The sequence below is a fragment of the Juglans microcarpa x Juglans regia genome, chromosome 2D (genome assembly GCF_004785595.1).
Source record: "Juglans microcarpa x Juglans regia isolate MS1-56 chromosome 2D, Jm3101_v1.0, whole genome shotgun sequence".
NCBI lineage: Eukaryota > Viridiplantae > Streptophyta > Magnoliopsida > Fagales > Juglandaceae > Juglans > Juglans microcarpa x Juglans regia.
The window spans coordinates 29,931,590-29,957,836 of record NC_054596.1 but is presented as its reverse complement, the minus strand read 5'-3'; the positions used below and the strand labels follow the sequence as shown (position 1 = coordinate 29,957,836).

Here is a 26,247-nt window from a genome sequence, read left to right as displayed (position 1 = left end):
ATTAAATTATGCAAGCACAAAATAAACAGACGGTTAGACCAGCCATATGCATGTATGAGTATGTAAAATTAATTGTAATAAACATATAAGCTTTATTAGAATTAACAAGCTTAAAGTAATTACAGGTGCAAGGTAGTGCAGATTTGCACTTATAGAAATTAGGGTAAATAAGAAGACTCAAGAACAGGGAAGAGAGGGTCAGGTTTCTCTCGAGTGAGTTCTGGTTTGAGTTCTGCCTCAGCTCAGAATAAGGTTCTCCTTTTATAGCATAAGGAGTTCCTGTTTACAATCATTAAAATAAAACAGTAAATCAATCCGTGAGTAAACAGTGGAAACTGTTTAGGCATGAGGCTCAGAATATCATCATTGTGTCTCTCCAGCTGTCTTTGTGGGTGGCTGCTTTGGGTACAAGATGACAAAATAGCATTCGGTCGTCTCTGTGTCTTCCAACTGTCTCTGTAGGTGGTTGCTTTAGGCACAAAGTGACAAATATCTCAAAGAGAATTATGGTCGGTCTTCTTTGAACTCAAGTAGTAGTCAATCATCTTCCAGCTTTGGAATGCCTTCTGAATCATGACCAAATATATTAATGTATGAAGCCTCTGAGGATGCTTCTGAATTCTCATCGTTTTCAGAATTATCACTCGTAGACTTAGACAGTTGTTGAAATATTTTTTACCAAGTCTGTTGAGGATATTATCTTTAGCAGACTTAGAAGATTTCTTTGAGGATGAGCTGGTGGCTTTTCCTCTTGATGAAGCAGTTGGTGAATTAGGGGCCCAAATTATTAGGGGATATTCGGGAACTGGTGAACCAGATTTGATTGCTGGGAATTCCTTCTTATCTTGCAAATCAGGAGCGACTTGAGGGAAACCTTTAATCATCTGGTTGATCACTTTTTGAGTACATCCAAACCTATCCCACCATTTTGTGAAATAAGCTCGGTCAATTATATCAACATTTTTCTCATAAGTCCATTTAAAGATCCACGGTAATTTGTAGTTCTTGCAAAAATGGAGCTCATAAGGAAACATCTGTGAATGCCGGTTCAGTTTTGTACCAGCAACCTGTTGATAAAATGTAAAAGCTCTGGCGAGCTGCTCAGGAAGATTCTGTGGAATTAATCTGAATTGGTCCCACCATTGGAGAAACCAGTAAGGGAAAGTTCATTTGAATCTTGTATCAAATTTGATGAACCATGAATGACTCATATCAGGTACTTGAAAGAACATGAAATGTCTCTAGGCAGTTATGTAATCAAAATAATTATAACTCAGTGCAGAGTCTGAGAGTCTTTTAGGAGTCCATGGGTTTGTTCCCCATTCGGCCTCTGTCATGACTCGGAGGATATAAACACTGTGATAGATTAATTTGGTGGAATCATTCTTATCATAAATGAGTTTTATGACAAGAGAGTTGGTGAGAATCAGGATACTGGAATAGTATTGGAGATTTTTGGAAGAATCTTCAGGTATCCAGTGAAAATTAGGGGGGAAATAGGAAGATGCTATTTTGAACGGATCTATTAAATTAGAGCGGTCAGGTTCTATATGAAACAAATGAGTAATAAATGGCTTCTTCAAATATTCAGATTTTCCTTTTGGGAGGAAAAACTGAGTAATCAAAGTAGGGCCTTTTGATGCAACTGCTTTCGCATATGGATTAAAAGGTGTAGACGCGAAGGTTGCCGGTTGCACAATTTTACCAAGAGGTGTGAACCTATTGGCAATATCCAGTGCTGTTGAGGAGACACTGGGCACAATGGAAGATCCAGACTCATTCTTGATGAGTTTTATACTGGGTATTGGAGGTGGGGGTTCGCTCTCTGTTTCTCTTTTCCTTTCTTCTTGCTTACGCTCATGGTTAGGTGTCTGCAAGAACTCTTTGGTAAGAAAATCAGGGATAGAATTATCAGTGCTTTTGATATATTCAATATCAAAATAAAAAACACTTAAAATATCTTGCCATCGTGCAAAAATATGTTTTGATGCAATGTTTTCAACATCTTGTTCTAAAACAAATTTGGCACTCATGCAATCAATACGAAGTAAAAATTTCTTATTTAACAAATCAGATTGAAATTTAGAAATACATAGTACTATAGATAAAATCTCTTGTTTAATAGTACTATATTTCTCTTGTGTAGGATTCCAGGTTCTAGAATGGAAACGAACAATTTATTCAGAAGAACCTGGTGAAACAGATTGTTTCAGAATGCCACCATAACCAATGTTTGATGCATCTGTTTCAATAATTTTAAATGAATCAGAAGTGGGGATACCAAGGCACGGAAGAGTTTTGGCATGTGCTTTGATTTTCCTCACTATTTTAGTATGGATTTCTGTCCAAGGAGGAGGATTAGAAAGAAGTCGTTTGAACAAAGGACGACATTGTTTCCTCATATCCTTGTAGAAATCAGCAACATAATTAAGAGATCCTAAGAATCTCTGTAATTGTTTTTTGTCAAGAATAACACCAGGGAATTTGTCGGCAAAATCAATGGCTCTTTGAATGGGCTTGATTTTCCCTTCAGATATATCATAACCAAGGAATCTGATATTGTTTTGAAATAGTTTGATCTTCTTCGCAGAAACGACAAGACCATTAAGTCTAATGATGTCTAGAAACGAGTTTAAATGTTTCCAATGTTCATCAATAGAGTTGGAAAAAATAAGGACATCATCTATATAGACGATGGTAAAGGCAGAGAACGAGTTGAAAACATCATTCATGATATGTTGAAACTCACTAGGGGCATTTTTTAGACCGAATGACATCACATTCCATTTGAAATGACCAAAGGGGGTTACAAAGGTTGTCTTATACCGGTCTGACTCGGCTATCTGGATTTGCCAAAAACCAGATTTAAGGTCAAATTTAGAAAAGACTACAGCATCACTCAACCTATGAATTAAGTCATTTTTGTTGGGAATAGGGTATCTAATCCACTGCAAGACTTTGTTTAAAGGTTTATAATTAATGACTAGACGATGGGTACCTCTTTCTAGTTCAGCATTTTTTCGGACATAAAAGGCTGGACAAGACTAAGGGGACTTGCTATCCCTAATTATGCATTTTTTCAAAAGATCTGCAATTTCTTTTTTGCAGAATTCTAAAGTTTGACTATTCATCTGAATTGGTCTAACTTTAGTGGGGATAGTGCTTTCATCAAAATTTTTGATATAGGGAAGAGAAACGATGTGTTTCTTCCTATGCCAAAAAGCATTTGGTTAATCAGAACAAACATAAAAAACTAGACGTTTGTTAAAATCATCAATTTTTGAAATTAAAATTGGCGAAGATAATTGATCAGAATTTTGTACCTGATTTCCTATTGGAGGAAATTCAGATGTTTTTGTTTTGTAAAAAGTAAAGATTTCAAGCCTTTATCTTAATTGATATCTTGACGAGATGCAAATTTAAATTTGACCTTTTGACCAAAAGGGTCGGTAGTAATACCATCTTTTTCAGTCAGAAAATGATATAAAGCAGAAATAAATGGGATGCCTAAAATCACTTTGTCAGACATGTTTCTGACTAAAACAGAAGGGATTTTAAAGCAAACATTGTTTTGACAAACTTGAGCATTGTTAAGCTCATAAGTGATTTTCATCTGAGATCCATTTGCAGAAAATAATCTCTCAGAAGATTTTTCAAAATATTTACTAGGAATGAGTCCTTCCTGAATACAATTCAGGTCTGATCCGGAATCAATCATAGCAACAACAGAAAATTGAAAATCATGGGCGACCACAATAGTAACCCTTGAAAACCATTTTGGAGGAATGATATGATAGATTAAACAAATCTGGTTATCAGCAGCTAACTCATGTTGGCTTGAACCAGAATCGTTTGTTTGCTCATTGTTAAAAGGAATATCCTGATCAAATTGTTTATCGATTTTAAATACTAAAAATTCTTGTTTTAAAATCTCATTTTCATACTTAAGGTTGTTAACCTCAGATCTGAGTTCAACGATTTCTTTTTTAACAAGATTTATTTCGTGTTGTAAATCATTTGTAGAAATTTTCTTGGGTTTTTTCTTTTGAAATCTCTCCAAGGTTTCTTGAAAACTAATCATTTGCTTAGAGGACTCTGGTTCATGGTGAACCATAGTCTTTTTTAACTTAAGAAGATATTCTTCTTTAAACTCAGAATTCGTTATTTGAGAAATCAAGGTTAGCAATAGGTTTTCTTGTTCTTCAGATTTGGACAAGATATGGATTGTCTTACCTTTTATCTGGCAACAAGTATCATTGTAATTGCAACCTAGCTTAGGACCAGTAGAATCTGGAGATTCAGTTTCTGAGTGATATTCTGAATCACTAGAACTGAACTCAAGGATATCAGATGATGAAGACGAAGCTATTTCTAGGAGTCGAAATAGTTCTTCTTTATCATTGCTATCAATATTCAACTGATTAAGCTTCTTTTTTAATTTTTTATCATTTTTGGCTTTCTGGGGGTATTTGTCACCAAAATGTCCTGGATTGCCACAAATAAAACATTTTTCTTGAGAAGAATTTTTAGATTTCTTTTTCTTGGAAAATGGCTTAGAAAATAGTTTTTTATAAGTTTTCTTATAAAATTCTTCACGGGGTTTTCTCCTGGTACCGCTATGAGGTTTAGAAAACTTGTGTTTCCTTTTAGAGGGAGCTATAGCAGGAAGTCCAAATTGTTCACAAAATGTTCTCATTTCGTATTTGACTTTCTTGCTATTTCACATCTGCTCTCGGAGCATCCTTTGATCATTACACATACTAATACCGAGTTTCTTGATTACTGCACAAATATCACCATAGGTGTATGCGTCGTAATTAAGAGACCCAGCAATAGTAAGTTCATCCTTCACTTTGTAAGCGAACAAGCGAGGTAAACCATCAATAAATTTCTCCTTCCAGTAAGGCTTCTAGCTATCATCCCGAAGCATTACTTTAGAAATAAAAACATCTTGGTACCATCTATAATCAGACATCTGATGACATCTGAGATTGTTCAACTGGTCGCTGATGCGGCTAGTTATGTCAGATGGTGTGCCAATAAAATGTTTTAAAATTGTATAAATCAAAGTATTAACTCCATCAGATTGGGCGGATCCAATGGATTCATCAAAAATAGGTAACCCTTCATCATTACACTTGACAGCATTCTGAATGGTTTCCTTGGCATCTCTGGTTAGGTGTTTATCCCACTAGTTTCTCAAAACACCGGAAAAACCTTGTGTTAAAATCTTAACAATATCAAGTTGCCTAATATTGTTATTTACATAAGGATTTGCCACAAGAGACATTTTACTCATGATATTTCTTGTTCAGAGAAACCATCAATATTCCACTCGTAAACCTTGTCGGCAGAGCAAGAAGATTGGCTTTAAAAAACTTTTTCTTCAAACTGTAAATCAGGGGGAGTAGGCCTGGAATACCAGTTCTTCGTTAGACTCATTGGTTTGGGTCCTTTTGAAGAGAATCTGGCAATTCAGGTTTTAAAACAATATCTTGAAAATTCTTTTCAAGTAAATCAAGATCATTTTCTTTAGAAGATTGATCATTGGAAGACTCATCTGTAGTTTCGACAAGAACTTCTTCTTCTATTTCTTTGTTGGACAAAGCACTTGTAGAAGACTGTTCTATTTTTAGATCATTAAGCATTTGATCAATCTTATCTAAATCTTTGCCTGTGAATTTTTAAAATAAATTTTGGCTCGACTTTCAAGTAAGATAATCAAAGGTTTTTCAATCATTTTCTTTGGTTGATCTGTAGTCAGAACCAAAGGAATAGGATCAAGTTTTTCAACCTTTTCTTCAATCTGATCTAACTATTGTCCGATCGTATGAAAAGCAAGATTCACAAAGTTATTTTGAGAAATAACCTTTTTTGTTTCTTTGAGAATTTTGTCCTTCTCAGGATCTCTGGAAATAGTTTTCGAGATTTTGAAAGGTGAAGTAGATATCTCCACCCCTTTATTGGTGATGAGAACAGTCTCCAAAGGTGGATGGCTAGACTGAACTACCATTTTGCCTTCTTCCTTGACAAAATCAGTTTTAACAACATTCAAAGTGTTGTTAGGAACATAAATATTCTCAACAAAATCGAAAAAAAGAATATGATTTTGCTGCTTATTCATTTCTTCTTTCCATTTCCGTTTAACACGTTGTTTTTCTTTTTCAGAATACTTTGCATGATAGGCTTTTCGCCTAGCATTGTTTTTTAAAAGTTTGTATTCTTCAAAAAGATAAATAAGATCAAACGCAAATGGTTTATTCAACACAGTTAAACTGTGATGAACTTGTGGTGCAACAGGAGCTACCATATCTGAAGCTGTAGGTGATAAAGATGAGTTATCTTCTATATCGGCTTCATTATGAATAGACTGGTCTTTAGAGGATCCAGCATCCCGTACAGAGTAAAAAGCAGAAGTAACTTGAGAGGACGTAGAGAGTCCTTTCAGTTTTAAAACAGGATTAACAGGTTGGGCTATTTTAACATAATCTTCCAGAAATTGTTTGAGATTTTGGTCTATTCTTACTGGAATTTCTGACCCTGCAAAACCCTACAAAAGCGCTTGTGCAGGAGAGGGTGCCTCTCTCAATATAAAGCCACTAGCAGGATCACTACTAGTCGATGTGGGACTATCCCGGCCCGCATACTCGACCCTCCCCTTGGGTGTCCCTTGCAGCGGCCCCACACGCCTACCAAACCAAGGGACCCTTGCCAGGAGCGGCCCTACTACCCCCCGGCGATATCGGTTTTGGCTCTGATACCAATTGTATATATATAAGCGTAATAAACTCAAAAAACGTAGCCCTAGCTTTCAAATATGGAATTCATGGTGACTCAAAGTCTGAAATGGAGCCTTGTGAATGCCCTTAAGATGTAATGGAATGTGTTGTGTTGGCTTCCTACTAATTGTCACTAACAACAAATAGCAGTGTTTGCCATGAAGGACAGTGGTGGGAATAAGTTATGGACCAGTCACGAAAAAAACTTTTCCCACCAATTCTTCTAGTGGATGGCTCGTGGGATATAATTCATGGAGAAAAATATATTACCCACCAAAAATTGATTTCATGGCAAAAACTAGGTTTTTCCCACGACCAAATCCCGCGGCAATTGTAACTTATGCCCGTGGGAAATTATCTTGCCAACTGGACTATTGTGGTGACAAATAGGCCATCTATCCATGGTATCAGTGCTCGGAAAAACTCAAAAGCCATGATGGTTTTTGTGGAAACTTTAGTGGCATAAAGTTTCTTCCCATCCACTGGTTTGTCACTACAGTTGGTTTTGGGACACAATTATACAATATTAACACACAAATTTAGAAAGGACTACTAACTACCCACCACGACATATTTTGGGAAATACGTATTCCCTGTGACACGAGCTCCTAGCAAACTGTTGTTATCCATGTCTGCTGTTCTTGACAAAAGTAATTGCCTCATATGTGAAGTTATGCCAATAGCCTTTGCTCTGACGACATAAGTGGTGGAAATTAGTATTACTCCCATGATATTTATTGGTAGGAAACTATTATTCCCAATGAACTTATATCATTGCAACCATTTCATTTAACATCATTGGTGTTGGTGGGGAAAAAAAAAGCCCAGGACGAAGAAGTATATCCATGACAACCTTTTGCGAGAACACACCTTTTTCCCATCACAAGTTTCCGTTGTCTATAATTTTTTGGAGTCCATGCAGCTCATTTGGTCTAATTTTGCATTTCCCCACTAATCAATTAAGTAGGCAGTTATTGGTTTCCCACGAAACAGCTAGACACTAATTTATAAATTACTGTCAAAATATGTTTCCTCAACCACTGATCTCCTTATAAAAGTTGCTTATCACCAAATCCATACATGTAGAAATTCAACCTTTTAAACTCCAAGTTATCCCACCAAACAATCCAGAAATAGCAACTTGAGGAGGATACCACATCAACATGCAGCAAACAAACGAAATAGCAATTTCATAATAACCTATCAATATACATATATAATCACCATCATATATATATATATATATATATACAAACCTGTCAATATTGTTGTTACACCATCATATAGACAAATATGCCAATATTCATTGAAACCAAATAGTTCAAGGCCATTTACAAACATAAGAGTTGCAACTGTGTATGGCAGTACATGAGGGAATTATAAATTCTTGCTCCAATAACATCTATGATAAGTGCTTTTGATATATAGATAGATTACTAAGGGCAATAGATGTTGCCCCATCTTGTTCTCCAGACATTCAGATTTACCAATCTTGCTCCACAAAAGTATGGTGCTAACATGTTTCCTGAAATTTTCAACAAGCACTGTGTCAAACTAAGATACTTAATTGAAGCATGACATGACAACAACGGTAGAGTAAGCTACTATAGTAATTGTGCATCCATATGTACATTAATTTTAATTAATTAACTCTCACCCATACAGCATATTAGGATTTTTTGAGTAAAAATCCTAACTCTAAAGATGAATTTCAAAAATGACATTATATCAATGGGAGTGATATTTCCGTGGAAAACTAATGAAATACCTACTACCATTAATTTTATGCCAATCTTAAGTACAACAATTGCATATCCCACATGATAGAGTTTGCAATAGCCTCATCCATGCTATTGCAGAATAGATGGAAATATATCCCTAAAAAGTTTGATCCAATTTGAAATCATGATACGTACTAGGAAGGGAAAATCAATTGTTGATACTCTACTTGTGACTCCCCACCTACCATAGTAATGGATCGATGTTGTCAGAGAATAAATTGTGTTCATTATTTGCAACCAAGTCTAAGTTTATGTATATAAGTATTAATAATATCAGAATTGGTATTGAGGAGAAGGCATGAGGAGTTTTCTGATTTGCACATATCCTAACTATTTCACCTCGGTTTAACCTATTTGTGCTATCTAGTTAGGAGGTTATCTTACCATATAAACAAACCATACAGCTCCAACTGGAATTTAAAACCTGAAGCTTATGGAGTTCCAATTGGGGGTGTGTGTGATATATAGTTAGAACTGGAATTGTGCATACATGACTTGAAAAAAATGTTTGGCAAGGTGTAAATTCTTACAAGATTGAATAAATATAGCCCCAGCGAATAGTACGTTTATTTGAAACAAAAGTTCATCTCCACCAACTCCTGCAGCAGCATTCCATGCTCCATATGGCTGATCAAAATACTTGCTCCAACCTGTAAGAGGAGAATACTAGCGAAATGGAATTACTTGTTCAGTTTTCAGCATTATGCAAATCTCAAATCCATACATTAAACTAGTATATGTAACTATAAGAGAACTTACCATTTCATAAGAACCTAATCTGTCCCTGTCAAGCTACTCAACCAAAGAATAGCATGTCTTTTCCCTCAACAATTCAAGAGAGACTACCAACAACTCAAAAGTCAACTCACTATCTGAATTAATAAACTACTGGTTTAAACTTATCCACCCTAACTATATGATGCAACTACCAAAATATGTATCAAGGACATAAGTCCATGGCCATTGAATTGTTACATATCCAATAAACAATTCACAAAAAAAAAACGCACAAAAAAACCTCCACAAAATAGTAAAGAAAGTGAGATGCCTAAACATCTTGATGAGTCTCTCTATGAGACTCAGTACCTCCCTCAATCTCAGTCATAAGATAGTTCAATAAGACTTTCTCATGCTCAGAAAAATTCTTCTTCAACGCTTCAATATCACCCATCATCTTGTCTAGCTTGCTCTTGTACATTTTCGCATCACTCTTGTTGTGTTCATTCTCCTCCGATAGACGAATAAATGCTCTACTCTTCTTCATTGAAGGAAAGGGGTTAGGAATAACCATGTGCCCCATCCTTACTGCGTACCCAGATTTTTTTCCCAACACTTCTTTGAAGATAGTGTCAGCTGCTTCTTCAACATCCTCCTCAGACTCTTTTTCACCTAACATCTCCACCATTAGATTCTGAAAAATATAGATGAAAGGAAAATCAACATTGTTGTTAAATTCCTATCATTCCTATAGTCTAACTTAAATTAAATTAAACACAATCTTACATAATTGTGTTCACTTGCTGCATTAATGAATTTACCCTTTCGTGTTGACCAATGTGTTTCCTTGTAAAATGCAACCATGTTTGGCGCCGTCTCCCTCTGAAACACACAAGTAACAGTAAATACTCTTTCCTAATTGAACATATTGGTGAGGACTTATATATACCCATAGTTATCACAAACCTTTCTCCTCTAATATCCGTATAAAGGATTTTCGTCCACCGGTATGTTTGAGTTTCAGTTTTTGTCTATTTGAACTGTTTCTTCTAGACTTCTCTTGCATTTGTTTCTAAAAAATTAAATCTCATTTACAAATAGTTTTGTATATCAAGTTTAACATATATGGAAAAAACCCGGAGACCATCAAATAGACATATTTGAGGCAGTAAAAAAATCAACCTGCCACCTATTCTATTCACTTAAAACTAATATGAAGGTAAATTACAATATACCTTAAATGTCAAACTTGCCCACCATTCACATAGCTTTTCCCATACAGGTTTCTCCATCATGTCCGTCCCACGACGTAGGGCCTCTTCATGTGATGCATATTTTAAATACACTTTGTGTAGTGCATAATGATATGCATTATACTTATTGCCCAAATGTCTTTCAACCATCTCACAATGGTTGTCCCTTGTCCAATCCAGAACAAAATCTACCTATAATATCAAATATGCACTTCATTACAAGGGTTTGTCATCAAAATACAGCTTTGTTAGGCCAAATGAGTAAGCCACCAATTTCATCACTTTCTTAGTGCAAAGTAAGGTCCTACCCGCACACGCTCAACGAGCTCTTACTTTTTCTCTTCGAGTACATAACTCCAACTAGCATGCCTCATGTTGGCATGTACTTTAATAATCCCCATCAGCCGACCAGTGAATATGGAGGCATTCTCGCACGAAGGCCCTCGATGACCATCTTGTATAACCAGAGGGATCTTACCCACCTTCCTAAGTCGTTTAAATACTGTGCCCTTCGCTTGCCCTTAACCTCGTTTCTTAGTAGGTGGATCTACATTAAGACATCAATATCGTGTAACCCAATCACCTTATTTGCATCCATGAACCAGAAAAAATTATATACTTGTAAGGATTGATATGAATTGACCACACCACATAGTATAAACTAACTCCTCAGGAACGAGTTGGATGCCATACCTGACTCTCTCCAACATGTGCTCCACCCATTACCTCTTGTGCACCCGCACCTCCTACATCCTGCATCGATTCATTTGACTATGGCTCGTCCCGCAATGTGGTTCTTTGTGGCAACGCATCTACTTTTTGACTGTTACTAGCAATGATAGCTCTATTGTGTTGGGCTCGCTCCCCCGAAACTTTATAGATTTCACCATCCTTGACTTTGCTGAAATTTAAAACCTAACTTAGTTGTAACATGCAACCAATTTGTGAGAGAATAGATTAAGATGCTATTTAACCTACTATATATCATGTAAATTGAAATTTCAGCCTCTAACTATTCTGTTGGTACCATGTCAATATACTCTACTTGTAAGCATACTAAAGCCACATCTGGAAACAGTTAAAGCAATATTAAGAGTTTGAATAAGAAACTTGTTTCTATGTGCTCTGGACTTTTCTTGTTGGGTGTTACTAGGGTGAAGTCGAGTAGATTTCACTTATGAAGCCAAAATCTCAAGAACCTAATGATGAAGGTTTTGTTTTCTTCAATATCTTGAGGACATAATTGGGACTAACAAGTATGTTGAAAAAAATTGACGAATCATACAAGCAATGAGTATATTGTCTACTCCTCAACTTAGTTGAACATTTGCTTTCTTGTTCCTGCTCTATACATTGGCTTCCTATTTTCCTAAATGTAATAACAGATTCCCTATATTAGTGCTAACTACAAGTACAAACTCTTGTTATTTATTTAAAAATTGTAAGTTACTCGAAAAAAAAAAGCCTTGAAAATTGAAAGCAAGTAACAAAAGTACTTTGCAACTGTATGGCTTATAGGGTACCCTTTCTATTGGTATCTAAAACATATTAATTCAAAGAGCCAAATCTAAAACATATTAGTAACTACTGGGTCGAGTCACCCACGTGAAATAAATGATAAATTTATTTTAAAGTTAGATATCATTAAATAATATAATTTTCAACCTGGATAGCTCCTGCTATTGTTAAAAATGGTTTTATAAGTGTACTGAAATCCTTAATAAATCAGGGAAACATCTACCCTCATGACATCCAATACCTTTTCTAGCTTTTATAGTATATATTTGAACCTACTAGCCTGTTTTCTAGCATGTGCCAAATAACAAGGCACATCAATGTTTTCTACATGCATTTACATGCAAAACATTTACCCACTGTATTAACTAAAAATCAAGTGGTAGATAACAAAAATAATATCCAGTATTCTAAAAAGATAAACAACTTGCGCAGATAAAAAATTATATGCAAACGACAACATGAAATGGTTGTAGGTGGCCTGTGTAAACCTAATCTAACATCTCAGTACAAAACATGTAGTCACAAAATAAGGCAAGAGAGAGAAAAGACTTGTTAGTACCTGGTTGTTGGTCTGGCTTTCATGGCAGTAGGTGAATGAGAGGACCTATTATGTGTAGTTTATGTAATAGGTTTTAAACTTTTGAAAATGCTCAAGTGGAAGAAAAGAAGCAGCTCGATGCATAGGAAGACAGTTGTTAATGAGATAATATTGAAGAGAAAATTAAATGTGAAGAAGATAGTTTTAAAGATCCAAAGTGGAAGAAAAGAAGCGGGTGCATGCAAACCAAACTTCTACCAAACCTGATGCCACTGCTGGAAGCATAGTACAGATGTTGGGACAAGAACTGCAGTTCAACCCCTTCTTGGATATTTCTGGACTTAGAGTGTGTCATGCTTTTTCCTGAACTAGATGTGGAGGTTTTCAGAACAAAATACAGCTTTGTCTAACACAGAAGATTGAGGGACACCTGTCCATGGGAAGTACCAACCAGCCACTAGGATTTGACGTCATGGCGCCATTTCCCTTCTCAAAAAAATTACCCTCCCACCCTTTACCACATCTCCCTCCCCTTACATATGCCAATCTTGTTGTATATTATCATCACAAAAATTACCATTTTTGTGAGTCAACAATATTCCTAAAATTTTATGGACCATTTTTTTTTAATACCATGATCCAAAATTAAACAACACACTTAGGCTGGAGTTGCTGTTAATACCATCAATAATAAACATGGTTAGTTGAATACATATGTTATTAATTCCATTTTAAATAACTCAACAATATCTAGAAATTGTGGATGTCTTTTCCTGAATCCCACATTCAGAAATTATCATTTGCATCATACCTGGACAGGACTTGGAATATATGAACAATGTCAAACATGTTTAGTTGGCAGGGCTAATAGGTCTTTAACTCTATTTAAAATCCTCAACTGATTTTACTGCTCATGACCTACTATGTAATTAAATCCCATGTTTCTAGCAACACCTCAAAAGCTTAGTGTTTTTTTGTACAACCTTGAGATTTCATTTATGACCACCTAAATGCAAGCTAGTTTTATAGATTGTAATTTCAGATGTGGTAAGAGTTTCCATTTCCTGATTTGCATTATATGGTGTTGTATATGTATTCTTTAGTTTATTGCATGAACTGGACAACACTTACACATGGGTTATGTGCCACAATCATCATTCTCCAACTGGGGTGCAATCCAAGAGTTAAGGCCAGTTCATGATCCCTTTGCAGCCCTCCAAGAGTTTGTGATCCTCCCCATGCATATACCTCCATTTGTGGGATAATAGTTTTGGATGCGGTTGTTTATTTAGACGCCTATGCTTTGGCAACTCAATTCACGTTATGCATCATCCCCTGCCACAACCTTCAAGCCACTTGACTGCATAGAATGGCTTATAGGGGTTTGTAGCACGTTGCCTTTAAAGACCAGCCTAAAATCTGCATAGAACGTAAAAAGCAACGATGAGTAACCTTTTACCCAATTTTACTAGCTATCAACATCTTGTTAAGTTTTATTTATTACAAATTATCCAACTAACAATTTCCAATCCCTAAATGCAAAACAGGCTGGCTTTTGCAATTTAGTCCAATCCTTTCAAAGCAACAACAACGAAAGCAACAATAACATGATGATCATTTAAAGAGGTCTCTTCTGACTTTTATATATACTACTTGATGATCTGTTGTGTATTGTGCAGTAGAGAGGATCTATATAAGTACTTGAACTTATAGTTATATTGCAAACTTGTATTACTTAGAAAAAAATAGAGAGAGATGAAGCCCAAACTATACTCACCAATCAGCACTAGCCAGGCTGTTGCCCTAATAAGAAATACATTCAACTACATGCTAGACCATGAGCTCTTTATATAATATGCGCGCGCGCGCACACATATATATATATATTAGCACCAATAACATCATGGGGCTGATATCTTTTTCAATCCTAAAAGCTTTATCCAACTTGTGACTAAGCTGGTTTTGTACATATATATTATGAAATGGAGATCACCTAATCAAATTGCAATGTATAGTACAAAATGATAAAAGCACTTTTCAACTTTACATGCAGTTTTTGTTTATTTATTTATTTTTATCAAAATAAAATGATCTCCTTCCCTTCTGGAGAGAGCCAGCTGTTTCCTCCAGCAACAAAATGATCATGATTTTATTTGGATGGAGACCAACATACAGTACTATTAAATACAAAAAACAGAAAAAGAAGATGAATGAATGAATACATGATCATGATCAATGTATTACTGCATGCGTTCCTTTTGTGAAGCTTCTCTCTCTCAACGAGCTCTCTCTCTCTATAATGACAATGGAAGATGTCAATATCAAGACCATGACCAATAATTTAATATTCTTAAATTATTGGCTTTTGTTGATTTTATTTCAACAAAATGTAATATATATATATATATATATATATATTAAAAGCTGGAGCATATTCTAATCTTTTCTGAAGGTGTGTTTTGTCTTTAGAATTGATTTCGCAATTAGTATAAACCGCATTCTCTCGATTTCTACTCTATCTCCTGCTTCTTTCCTAATGACTAATTACTAGAATCCTAATTAAACAAACAGAACAATAATAATAAAAAAAAAACCCTTTTTTAAACCAATAGCCAGCCTTAGAATTGAATATTTGAGAACATTTATTCCAAGAGTATGATAAGACCATGCAAATCAAACACAATAGATAAAGTTCTTGATCACTACCATGCTATACATACCAAAATGGACAATGCATGACCAAGCTTCATTTCTTACATTATAAACATGATAAATTTATTTATTTATCATGCAATAAACATAAGGATTTTGGATTACAAGTACCATTATAAATCTTATCCTCCTTTCCCAAAAAACATTATCAAGATCTTATGCGTTTTGATAAAAAAAAAAAGGCAAGCCCAAAAGCAAAAGTTAGAAAAATGCACGAATTTAATTCTTAGAATGGAATATATGCTTCCCAAATTTACCCATGAGAAGAATGAAGTTAATAGCTATAAAATCCCGGTGCTTGGCATGTAGTCCCTTTTACAAACATGCAGTTTCAGGACACTACTCAAGATGGGTGCAAGGGGATTTGTTTGTGTTATAATTTATTTGCAATGAATGGAAAAGCCAACCCAACTTCAGATCTAAAATATTAAACTTATACCAGGATGTGAATTCAATTAAAGTACACCCAGGTGAATTCAATTACTACACCGTACATGTTCATTGTCAACCAAGTCCCAAATGCAAAGCTTAACATTTAAAAATCATCATCTGCTTCCTCATTCAGCTGATTCTCGGCCTTGCTACCAGAGTTATCATCGGCACATACATCCTTCAATCTCAAGTCATCGTCAAATAGTTCATCATCAATATCGAACTCATCGTTAACTGATTGTATCAGGTCTCGACCCGATATGAAACTGGATCAACAGGCAAATGCTCTGAATAGTCTCGATTCAATGGCTACGGCATGGCTGGTCCACTCTCGAGAATAGGGGATAATTGTTAGTGTTATTGTCACCCTCGTCATCTGAGTCACCATATGATGCTTCGTCATCATCCATCCCATCCTCAACAATATTACTTGCATGAATGTTGTAAACATTCCTACTTGTAATTTTATGGACGACCTGCCAACTTCCCCCCAATATCAGATCATTGAGATAAAAGACTTGACTTGCTTGGGAGGCAAGGTCAAAAGGCTCATCTTTATACCATTGCCTAGTAGTATTGACTACCGTCAATTTGTCCCTGACACTTATCCCCCTTCTCAGGTCGCCAATGTCATACCAAGCGCATTGAAAGAGATATACATTACGCCAACCCATGTAGCGTAACTCTATAATATCATGCAACACACCGTAGAAGTCAATAAGGGATCCCTGATGCTCGCCATGCACAACTACCCCATTGTTTTGACTACGACGATACCTTTCATGATCATTCCTATGAAAGCGAATACCATTCATTATGCCCTAGCATAGGATGCGACCCACGGATCTAGACCACATGCTAAGGCATATATCTCATCGGTTACTGTAGTAGGCCTAACTAATAGCACCTCTCGAATCTACCACACAGAGAAGATTTAAGATGAATTAGTTATATGTGTAATTTGAGAATAATGTAGTTATAATGACAGACGGTGTTCGTATCTTACGTGTGATCTGAACCACGATGGAAATTGAGTCTAGTGCCTACGGTCGATGTTCTAAAGGTCCTCTTCTTGGATTTTGTTATAGTGCTCCATGTCAATATATGTGACCCAATCAATTACCAGGAGGAAAAAAAGTTTTAGCAATAACAATTCATAAAGTGCATAAGAACTCATATATGGGTCCACTTACTCAATGTATTGCTCAATCTCCGTGCAATTATTAAGTATATACCATCGAGCCTTGACCAATAGTGTGTCGGCTAATTTGTGAGAACTTGTTGTTCCCAATGGTCTAACCTTTTGAGAGAAAACAGATAAACTTGGCTCATTTCCCGACTCAGTTGTCCCAATACGAACATCATTGTTGAATTCCTTGCAATTATATCTAGTTTCAATATCATAGGGGTACATAGAGCAAAATGTAAGACATTCGAGATGCACATATGCCTTAGAAATTGAGCCCTCTGGCCCCTCTCTATTGCGGACGTACCGCTTAAACTTCCCTAGATACCTTTCAAAAAGGTACATCCACCTGTATTGCACGAGTCTTGTCAAGAATGCCTCATCTGGCAAGTGAATGGCAAAGTGCACCATAATATCAAAAAAAGCTGGAGGGAATATCATTTCTAGTTTGTAAAGAATGTTGTGAATATTAGCTTGTAGACATGTCAACACTGATAAGTTCAAAGTTGGGGAACATAATTATTTGAAAAACGAGCTTAAATCTGTTAAGGCTTGATGCACATTAGACCGTAAGAACCCACCAATCACAACCGGCAACATTTTTTGCAAGAAGACATGATAGTCATGGCTTTTCATTCTACTGATCTTCCCGTCACTAGCATTCACACAACGGGCAATGTTCATTGCAAAACCATCAGAAAATTTCACTTTTGATAACCAATCACAAAAAATCCTTCGCTCATTTAATTTTAACATGTAGCAACCAAGACTTATAGTAATATGGTCTCCATCATATTGTAAATGCAATTCTTTTCTTATTCCAAGGTTTGCCAAATCACGACGGGCACTGGCGGAGTCCTTAGTTTTTCCTTCAATATTCAACAATGTTCCCAACACGCTATCGCATATGTTTTTCTTAATATGCATGACATCAAGGTTATGTGTCAAGCTCAAGTCTAACCAATAGGGAAGCTCAAAGAAAATAGATTTTTTGGTCCAATTTAGTTGATTCGGCATTCGTTTCCTCTTCGAAGCAGATTTGCCAAATTGGAAATGTGCAACTTCACGTAATTGTTCTAGCAAATCCTCTCCCTCGACCCTTGATGGTTGGAGTCCATGCTCTTCGCACCCATTAAAAGAGTTCTTTTTCCATCTCCAACTGTGATATGGTGGCAACCACCGTCGATGCCCCATATAGCAATGCTTTCGCCCATATACCAACCACTGTGAATTTATGTCAGATCTACATGAAGGACAAGCCAACTTGCCCTTCGTGCTCCATCCAGAAAGATTGGCATATGTGGGGAAGTCATTAATAGTCCAAAGTAGTGTTGCATGCAAGCTAAACATTTGTCCACTGTACGCATCAAACGTCTGAATACCCTCTTCCCATAATTCCTTCAACTCATCAACAAGAGGACGCAAGAGCACATCAATATCACTCCCTGGTGACTTAAAGCTAGGGATTAGCAACGATAACATGGTGTATGGATTTTTCATGCATGACCAATGGGGCAAGTTGTAGGGCACAAGTAGTATCGACCAAATACTGTACGGCCTACTCATGTCATTGAATGAGTTAAACCCATCACTCGCCAACCCAAGTCTAACATTGCGAGGATCATGAAAAAAGGCAACATGTTTGTTATCGAAGTCTTTCCATACCCTTGAATCTGCTGGATGTCGCATGCATGTTGGATTGTCAACACGTGCATCTTTATGCCATCTCATGGCTTGAGCTATCTTCATTGATATAAACTGACTCTGCAAGTGTGGCTTCAAGGGGAAGTATTGAAGAACCTTTTGTGGTACCATCCGATACTCACTTGTGCTTGCAATCCACCTGGATGCTTGACATTTAGGGCATTCATTGTATGATGCATTTTCCTTCCAAAACAACTCACAGTCATTTGGGCACACATGTATCTTTTCATAACTAAAGCCCAAACCACGCTCTAAGCGACGAGCATCGTTATATGAATCTGGAAATAGAGCGTCGGGAAATACATCGTGCAAAAGCTTGATCACCATGTGAAAGGACTTAACTGTCCAATCCCCTATGCTCTTGATGTGAAGCAGCTTGACGATGAATGATAGCTTGGAAAACTTAGCACATCCAGGATAAAGTGGTCGCCGTGCGTCAGCAACCAACTTGTCGAAATTATAGTTGGTTGGAGCATTAGAGGTGGAGGGTTGATAATTATCATTTGCATTTCCTTCATTGCTACCTTCCTCATCCATAAACGACTCATGACGAATGTCATCTAACATCTCGTCAACATCATCAATATAGTGATTGTAAGAAGATGCATAATCATTTTCTTCATCAGAGAATGTAGAATTTAGGATCAGATCCTCTTCTCCATGGAAAATTTATTCTGTATAGGTCGAATCAATTCCTCTTAAAAATAAATGATTTTCCACAATACAAATAGAGTGGAAAGCTCGATTCCGGTATCTCCTACATGGACACCTAATCTGATCAGTTGTCACTGCATGAGCTTGCGCCATGGCTAAGAATTGTCTAACGCCTTCATCATACTCAGTGGAATGCAATCTGTCTTCAATAAGCATCCAAGACTTATCCATCTTATGCAACTACCCAGCCAATGTTCAATGCTAATTAGGATAGGTTTGGCACATTGTGCAATGACCTTTGAAGAGAAAATTAATAAATATTAGTCTTTCCATACCCCGGAGACCAGCTGTGTATCTCAATAACTCGGAAGGAAATATGCATAGTTTTGTATTACAAGTTCATGCCCATATCTACGATAGAATTGGTGGCTAACATCTTATTTGAAGAAATTAAGCAGTATTTGTTACAGTGGAGTTATTTGCTTACATAACCCACATATATGTAGATAAGTCAAAGATTCAAAAATAGTCAATTCTGAAATAGGTGTAAAAATAAAATTGTGGGGTGTGGTTAGATAGAGGTGAAGAAGGAAGTTTAGAAATTGGCAAATATGCCAATTTGGACCGTGAACTCTTGAGTGATGCACTGTGAATTTGGACCGTGATTTCAACTGTTTGGCCTGAAACATATTTCAGTCCATGTGCACCAAGTATTAATTTGAGGCACCTATCCAAATTAATAGCTAGTCAGTCAAGTATTTTATTTGACTGACTAGCGAATAGATACGTCCATGTAAATGAGACTTCCATTTTGAATGAAGTTCATTGATATGTAATTCCATGCTCCAAAAGTAGTGTTACTAGTACTTCCATTCAAATGAGTTTAAGAACATATTATAATCAAGCTCTGGACACAAAAATTAATGCGATTAAACACACTTCATTTTATTCACAACATCATATTAGCTTGCAAGATTGTAGTAGTGTGACGGGTCTGGCATAAACTAAACAAACAACTTGCTGCGATAAAAACAATCCTAAATGCATGTATGATGATCCAAACTGCATACAAATCATAAATAGGATTTGTGTACTAAACCCCAAAAGAGACTATCTCAACACCAAAGGGCATCATCTCAACTTTTTGTTCAAAAAACAACATGTTTTTTGGTTGTTGTATCTCCTAGATCCTTATAAAACCCAAATCTTTTCTGCTAAATAGACCATAAAAAAATGCAAAGAAAATCTTTATAATGTGTGACTTGAGTAATAATAATATTAAAACCAGTTCCACCAAAAACTATATACAATGTCTTGTTTCAAAAGAATAGAGTTTTGCTCCTATTGGAAAATCTCCATTCCATATAACTTCAAAGAATGCAATTTTGTTCCCATGGAATCATATCATCAACTATCCCACTATATTATTATTAAATGACAACTACTGTTATAAAACCACATATCCATTCATTTTTGTTATCATGAAATAAAAATTAAATAATAAATCATTAAGTTAAAATAGTAAATTACATATTAATATATCCTATTAAATGCCTACTAAAATAAATTATTAAACAAAAGTTACCACACTTAACTGGATTACTAATTCTTATTTTCTATTAGTTTTCCTAATAGAGCAATAAAGGATAGTAAGTGATAGAAGATTTAATTGTTCAACCGAGTTTTTGAACACTTCTTCTTTCTATGTCTGGGACATGAACACCATATATAACCATAAGATAAATGGAGAAAAAATAAATTCTTGCAGGAAATTCATATTGTACTCTCTCTTTTGAATATATTAGCAAGTACTTGAATTAATTAACAAAAATATGAGAAAGAAGGTCACAAAAAAAGGTAAGAAAGCTGTCAATATCATTACTTGTGGCCTAGGTATTAGCCAAAATAAACACAATCTTAACCTAGAGAATCTTTGGGTTAAATATGTTGCATTTTGTGGACATATGACTGAATTTCTTTACCATGAACAAATAAAACTTCCCTTAATTTCTAACAATCCCAAATACCAGGTTCAATCCCACTTGACTGCCTTCATAACCTCTCTTTATTAGAGAGGCTAGAGTACAAAAGTTGTAAATCTGAAGTAGCAACTTGATAAGCTCCTTTCCAAACAGGCAACAAAACAAACCAGTGATCTAGGCATAGCCAAATTCAGCTGAATTAAGTAAATAAAGGGCAGGCCTCTCTTGGAACCTTAAAGGATAAGAGTTTTATAAATATAAGTCTCACCATCCTCATACACATTATCTTACTATGTAAGCGTCTTCTTCACATCATAAAATTCTCACAGAACACAACTTAAAGCCGCAGTCCAAACCACCTTGCAAGGACCAACACTGGCAAACTACACTCTCAAGGGAATATACCTAGTGGAGTTGCTAAGAATGCCTTACCAAAAGATCTAAACTGAATTTCCTTACTTTTAGAGAGTTGGTACTGTGGCATAATTGGGGAGTAGGTTTCTAGCATTATGGGTCTTGTGGGCAAGCATGAGGTGGGAGTAAAAGGGGCAGTTGAGAGAGAGACTGCCATGAGAGGTAGTAGCAAGTCAACCAGACTATTATTAACCATGTACTTTAATAAACCTCTAACTTGACTGTTGTTATGCTCTATTGTATTTAATTTTGATTGAATACAAAATCACTTACTACTGAAATCCAACTACCAGAACTATAAACAGAATTCATGTACCCAGAATTCAATCATATCGATCAAAGAAGGGCGAAAAACACAACAGCAGGAAAGATTCTACTATAAGTAGAATAGATGGAAATATGGATTTCCCAAATCCATGCAGTAGAATATGAAAATCAGGGCAATAGAACAAATTGGTACCAAAACTAAGCAGCACATTATGAGGAAAATAAAACACAACAAAATCCATGCAGCAGAATAACAAGGAAGAGATTACCACCAGGAACGGCGTGTAAATCGAACCCTCGATTCGCGTGAAATGCAACAAGGAATATGAGAAAATGAAGCAACAAATCCAACAGAAAATGACGGAAAACTAAGCATAAAATCCAACAGAAAATGACATGGTTTAGATTATAAATTGAAAACTTACAAACGATGGGTGTTGGGGTCTGCGCGAGGAAGAGGAAATCCACACGTGAAAAGGAATTCCTTGGTGGAAGTGGGCTGCACGAAATGGAGGTAGTGGGCAAATCGGGGCAGGCGTGGGAGGCAGGAGGTGGTGAAATCGCTGCGCAAGGGACGGGGGAGATGAACTGGGTATGCGAGGGAAGGGGTGGCGATTTTGCCTATGCACGAGAGGGAGGAGTTGGCGATCAGCGGCTGCGGGAGAGGGAATGGGTGGGGATATTGGCTGCGGAAGGGGAGGGGGAAGAGCAACTGGGAGAGGGAAGAGAGAGGGCAGGGTTTGGGCTGTCTTGTAGGATGAGGAGAAAATCTACAATTAATTTGGAAGAGGAGATTATCGCGGGGGCGGGGGACGTAGATTTTATATATTCACTTTTTGTGATGAAAAACAGTAGTTGGGGAATTAGACAATATTTTGCCCTAAAAAGTTTTTCCTGAGAACCAACAAAATTTGTGGGAATTTTTGCATCCCATGATATAAACTCGTGGAAAAAAATTGAATTGTCGCTGCATAAGGTTTAAACTCACCAATGTTTATCCACCACTATCAGATTTTGGGAAAAAGTTAGGTTTTACTCCTATCAAGAGTTCCTGTGTTAACAACCCACCTTTAATTGCCACTAATGTATACCATGTAAAAAGAATCCGTGACAAAAGGAGCTATTTGTTGTGGTGATGGAAGTCCAACTTATATAACATATCAGGAATATTGCTTTAAGTGTAATATATATGAAGTATTGGCATGCATATTCTAGTGATAGAAGTACTGTAGATGATGAGTTTGGCATATATGTAACTCATTCCAATTGATCAGTTAAGATCGATAGCGTTTGGTTCGAGATTGCATGGATCAGATTTGACAAAGCTAGCTAGCTAGCTAAATCGAAAAAGGCAGCTTGAGATTGTCTGAAGCAAACCTCTTCCAAAAATCTCTCTTCGATTTCAAGCGATCGAGAGCAGTGATTCCAAATATGCTCTTATCTTTTTTAGTCTCTTTTCACATTTATATCTTTTTGTAAGGCATGCAGATCTTTTTGTAGGGCATGCTGCATGCAGATGTATGTGGTAGATAACAACTCACCCGTGAAGCCTATCTCCTTAATTAAGATATATATATATATATATATATATATATATATATATATATACACATACATATATATAGTACTACGTACTGCAGCACAAGATAAGATCGATCATGTAAAGAAAGATCCAAGCTGAGTAGTTACTTTCTTTGACCACTTGTGATCAAAGCAATATATATATACATATATTTATATATATTTAATCTTTCTAATTATCAATAAATTTGTAATATTTTCTTATTTTTTAATATTTAAAATGTCTCATCGATCGTATTTTTATATTGTAATTAATTGGAATAATGTTTGATATATCTATCCGCACTAAAAATGAAAAAACTTATCTAAATATAATTGTGTGTGGCATCAGATCAGATATTATTCCACCCACCGGCAAGTGGGTTTTGGCTGCATCGACCGCTTTTGGTCACAGAAAACACCAAGTCAGTCGTCAATGCAGAACGTATGAGATACTTCGAAAGCATGCGCGCAGACTTTGAATGTGGAAAGTGCTCTGTTCAGTTAAAAAGATTAGAATTCACTTTCTCTCGTCTCTTTTTCAGAGTACTATTATTTATGAACTGGATGCATACACATCATTAGATCATGGATATGCATGCATGGATGTATACTTTTCCCTTTTTAACCCTTGGACACCAGCTTTAAGTTAATTACAAATATATATTGTAGTATTTTCATTTCGATCTAAATTATGTAGTATGCAAATGTACGTTAACAATAACTCTATTTAATTTTCTCTATATTGGATATATATGGTAGTATTAACTTTGTTAAGATGGGATCGAACTATCACTATAAAAAAAATATGTATTTGTGATGAATTATTTGTGATGAGAATGATTATTTACGATGAAAATACTTATTTTGATATAAAATAATCATTTTTACAAGAAATAACTGGTCATAATTAAACAGTTTTTTTATAATATACATGCATGTAATTATTTAAAATACTATTTATTTTTTGCATTTGGATGAACTTTTAGAGATTATTGGTGGTGATGTAGTAACCTCAGTCCATGACCTAGTTTAACTAAAGATCAGAGAAGAGCAGTAACGTCTGTGAAAAAAGATTTCATATGATTTGGCAGCTCATAAAAGCTGCAAAATTGTTGGTAACAACAAAGGAGTGGAGGGGCTAGAATGCCAACTTCTTGCTCATAAGCATATATCTCACCATTGATGAATCCATTTAAGCAAGGGGATGGAGTCATGAATCTTGACTCTGATCTAAATGAAAGGACCAAGTATGATTGCAATTGTAGTTTTGGTAAAGAAAATTAGCTGGCTCTATCTTAGGCTTCCACGTAATCATAATAATTATAAAAATAAAGGTACTGAAAAGAGACCATAATCTTTTTAGGACATGATGTGCCATTGGGATGGTGTCATAAAGCTGGAAGAGGTGGACTAAGAAAAGGTGGTGCATGCGAACCTTAGTTGGGTCGTCGTGCTTGTAGGGACAATATAATGAGAAAGGTGATGGAATCAGTCCTGTCCATCAAGAGAAATGCATAAAATCATGATTGGGTTTTCATCGGCAAAGTTAATAACAATTTTGAGGCTAAGACCAAGGTATGGGGTAATTTATTTTTTAAGTCTTAGCTTAGATAATAAGATGAGTTAAGATAATTTATAAATAATAGTAAAATAATTTGTAAATAGTAATAAAATGATTTGAGTTGAGATATTTTATGGAGTTTCAAAAAATAAGAGAAAAAATTGAATAAAAATATTATAAAATAAAAATATTGTTAGAATATAATTTTTTAATATAATTTTTATTTCTAAATTTGAAAAAGTTGAATTATTTTTTATATTTTATTTAGAAGTTTGAAAAATTATAATGATTAAGTAATGATTAGATGAAAAAGTTAAAAATATTAAAATTAAAAAATATTTTTATTTGTAATATTTAGATATTAAAATGAGATGAGATGAGATAAGAGACTTTTGTTATGGCTTTATGGTGAAGAGGGCTTCCAATTGTTTTGATAACTAAAGAATAAGAAGGTTAGGTAACTGTTTGAAGACTTACGGCTTGTTTGGAAAAAATTTTCATTCCAAATTCTCATTTCATCTCATTTTCTTTCCAAACATCACTCAAATATAATTTACTTTCAAACTAATTATTACAAATTTCCTAAATTTTTAAACAAAAAATAAAAAATAATTCAAAATTTTCAAATCGCTAAACAAAAAAAAATATATATTAAAAAATTATATTTTAATAATATTTTACTTTTATAATATTTTTTATTTAACTTTTTCTTTCTCTTTTATCAAATCTCAAAAAATAAAAAAAAAATAAAAAACTATATTCTAACTCAAACTATCTCACTACTATTCACAAAATATCTTACTATTATTTACAAAATTATCATCTCATTTCACTCCCCAAGTTTGTCCGAGGGTTATTTAAGGAATAAGATAATATGAGAATTTTGTAAATAGTAGTAAGATGATTTGTAAATAATAGTAAGATCATCTCATTTCACTCCCCAAGTTTGTCCATAGGGTTACTTGGGGAATGAGATAAGACGATAATTTTGTGAATAGTGGTAAGATGGTTTGTAAATAGTAATGAGATAATTTGAATTAAATATTTTTTGAGTTTTGAGAAAAGAAAAAAAAAGTTGAATAAAAAATATTATAAGTTAAAATGTTGTTAGAATATAATTTTTTAATATAATTTTGTCTTATGATTTAAAAAATTTGAATTATTTTTTATTTTTTGTTTAAAAGTT

At 35.2% G+C, this 26,247-nt stretch overlaps 1 long non-coding RNA gene across 1 annotated transcript; it reads right to left on the bottom strand.

Moving 5' to 3' along the window:
- Positions 1 to 3,039: 3,039 nt before the first annotated feature.
- LOC121249149 lies at positions 3,040 to 26,162 on the bottom strand. Its single transcript, XR_005937600.1, has 3 exons — positions 26,024 to 26,162; positions 21,322 to 21,324; positions 3,040 to 3,053 (listed from the first exon to the last, which is right to left on the bottom strand). It is a non-coding gene; the product is annotated as an uncharacterized LOC121249149 (long non-coding RNA).
- Between the last annotated feature and the right edge of the window lie 85 nt (positions 26,163 to 26,247).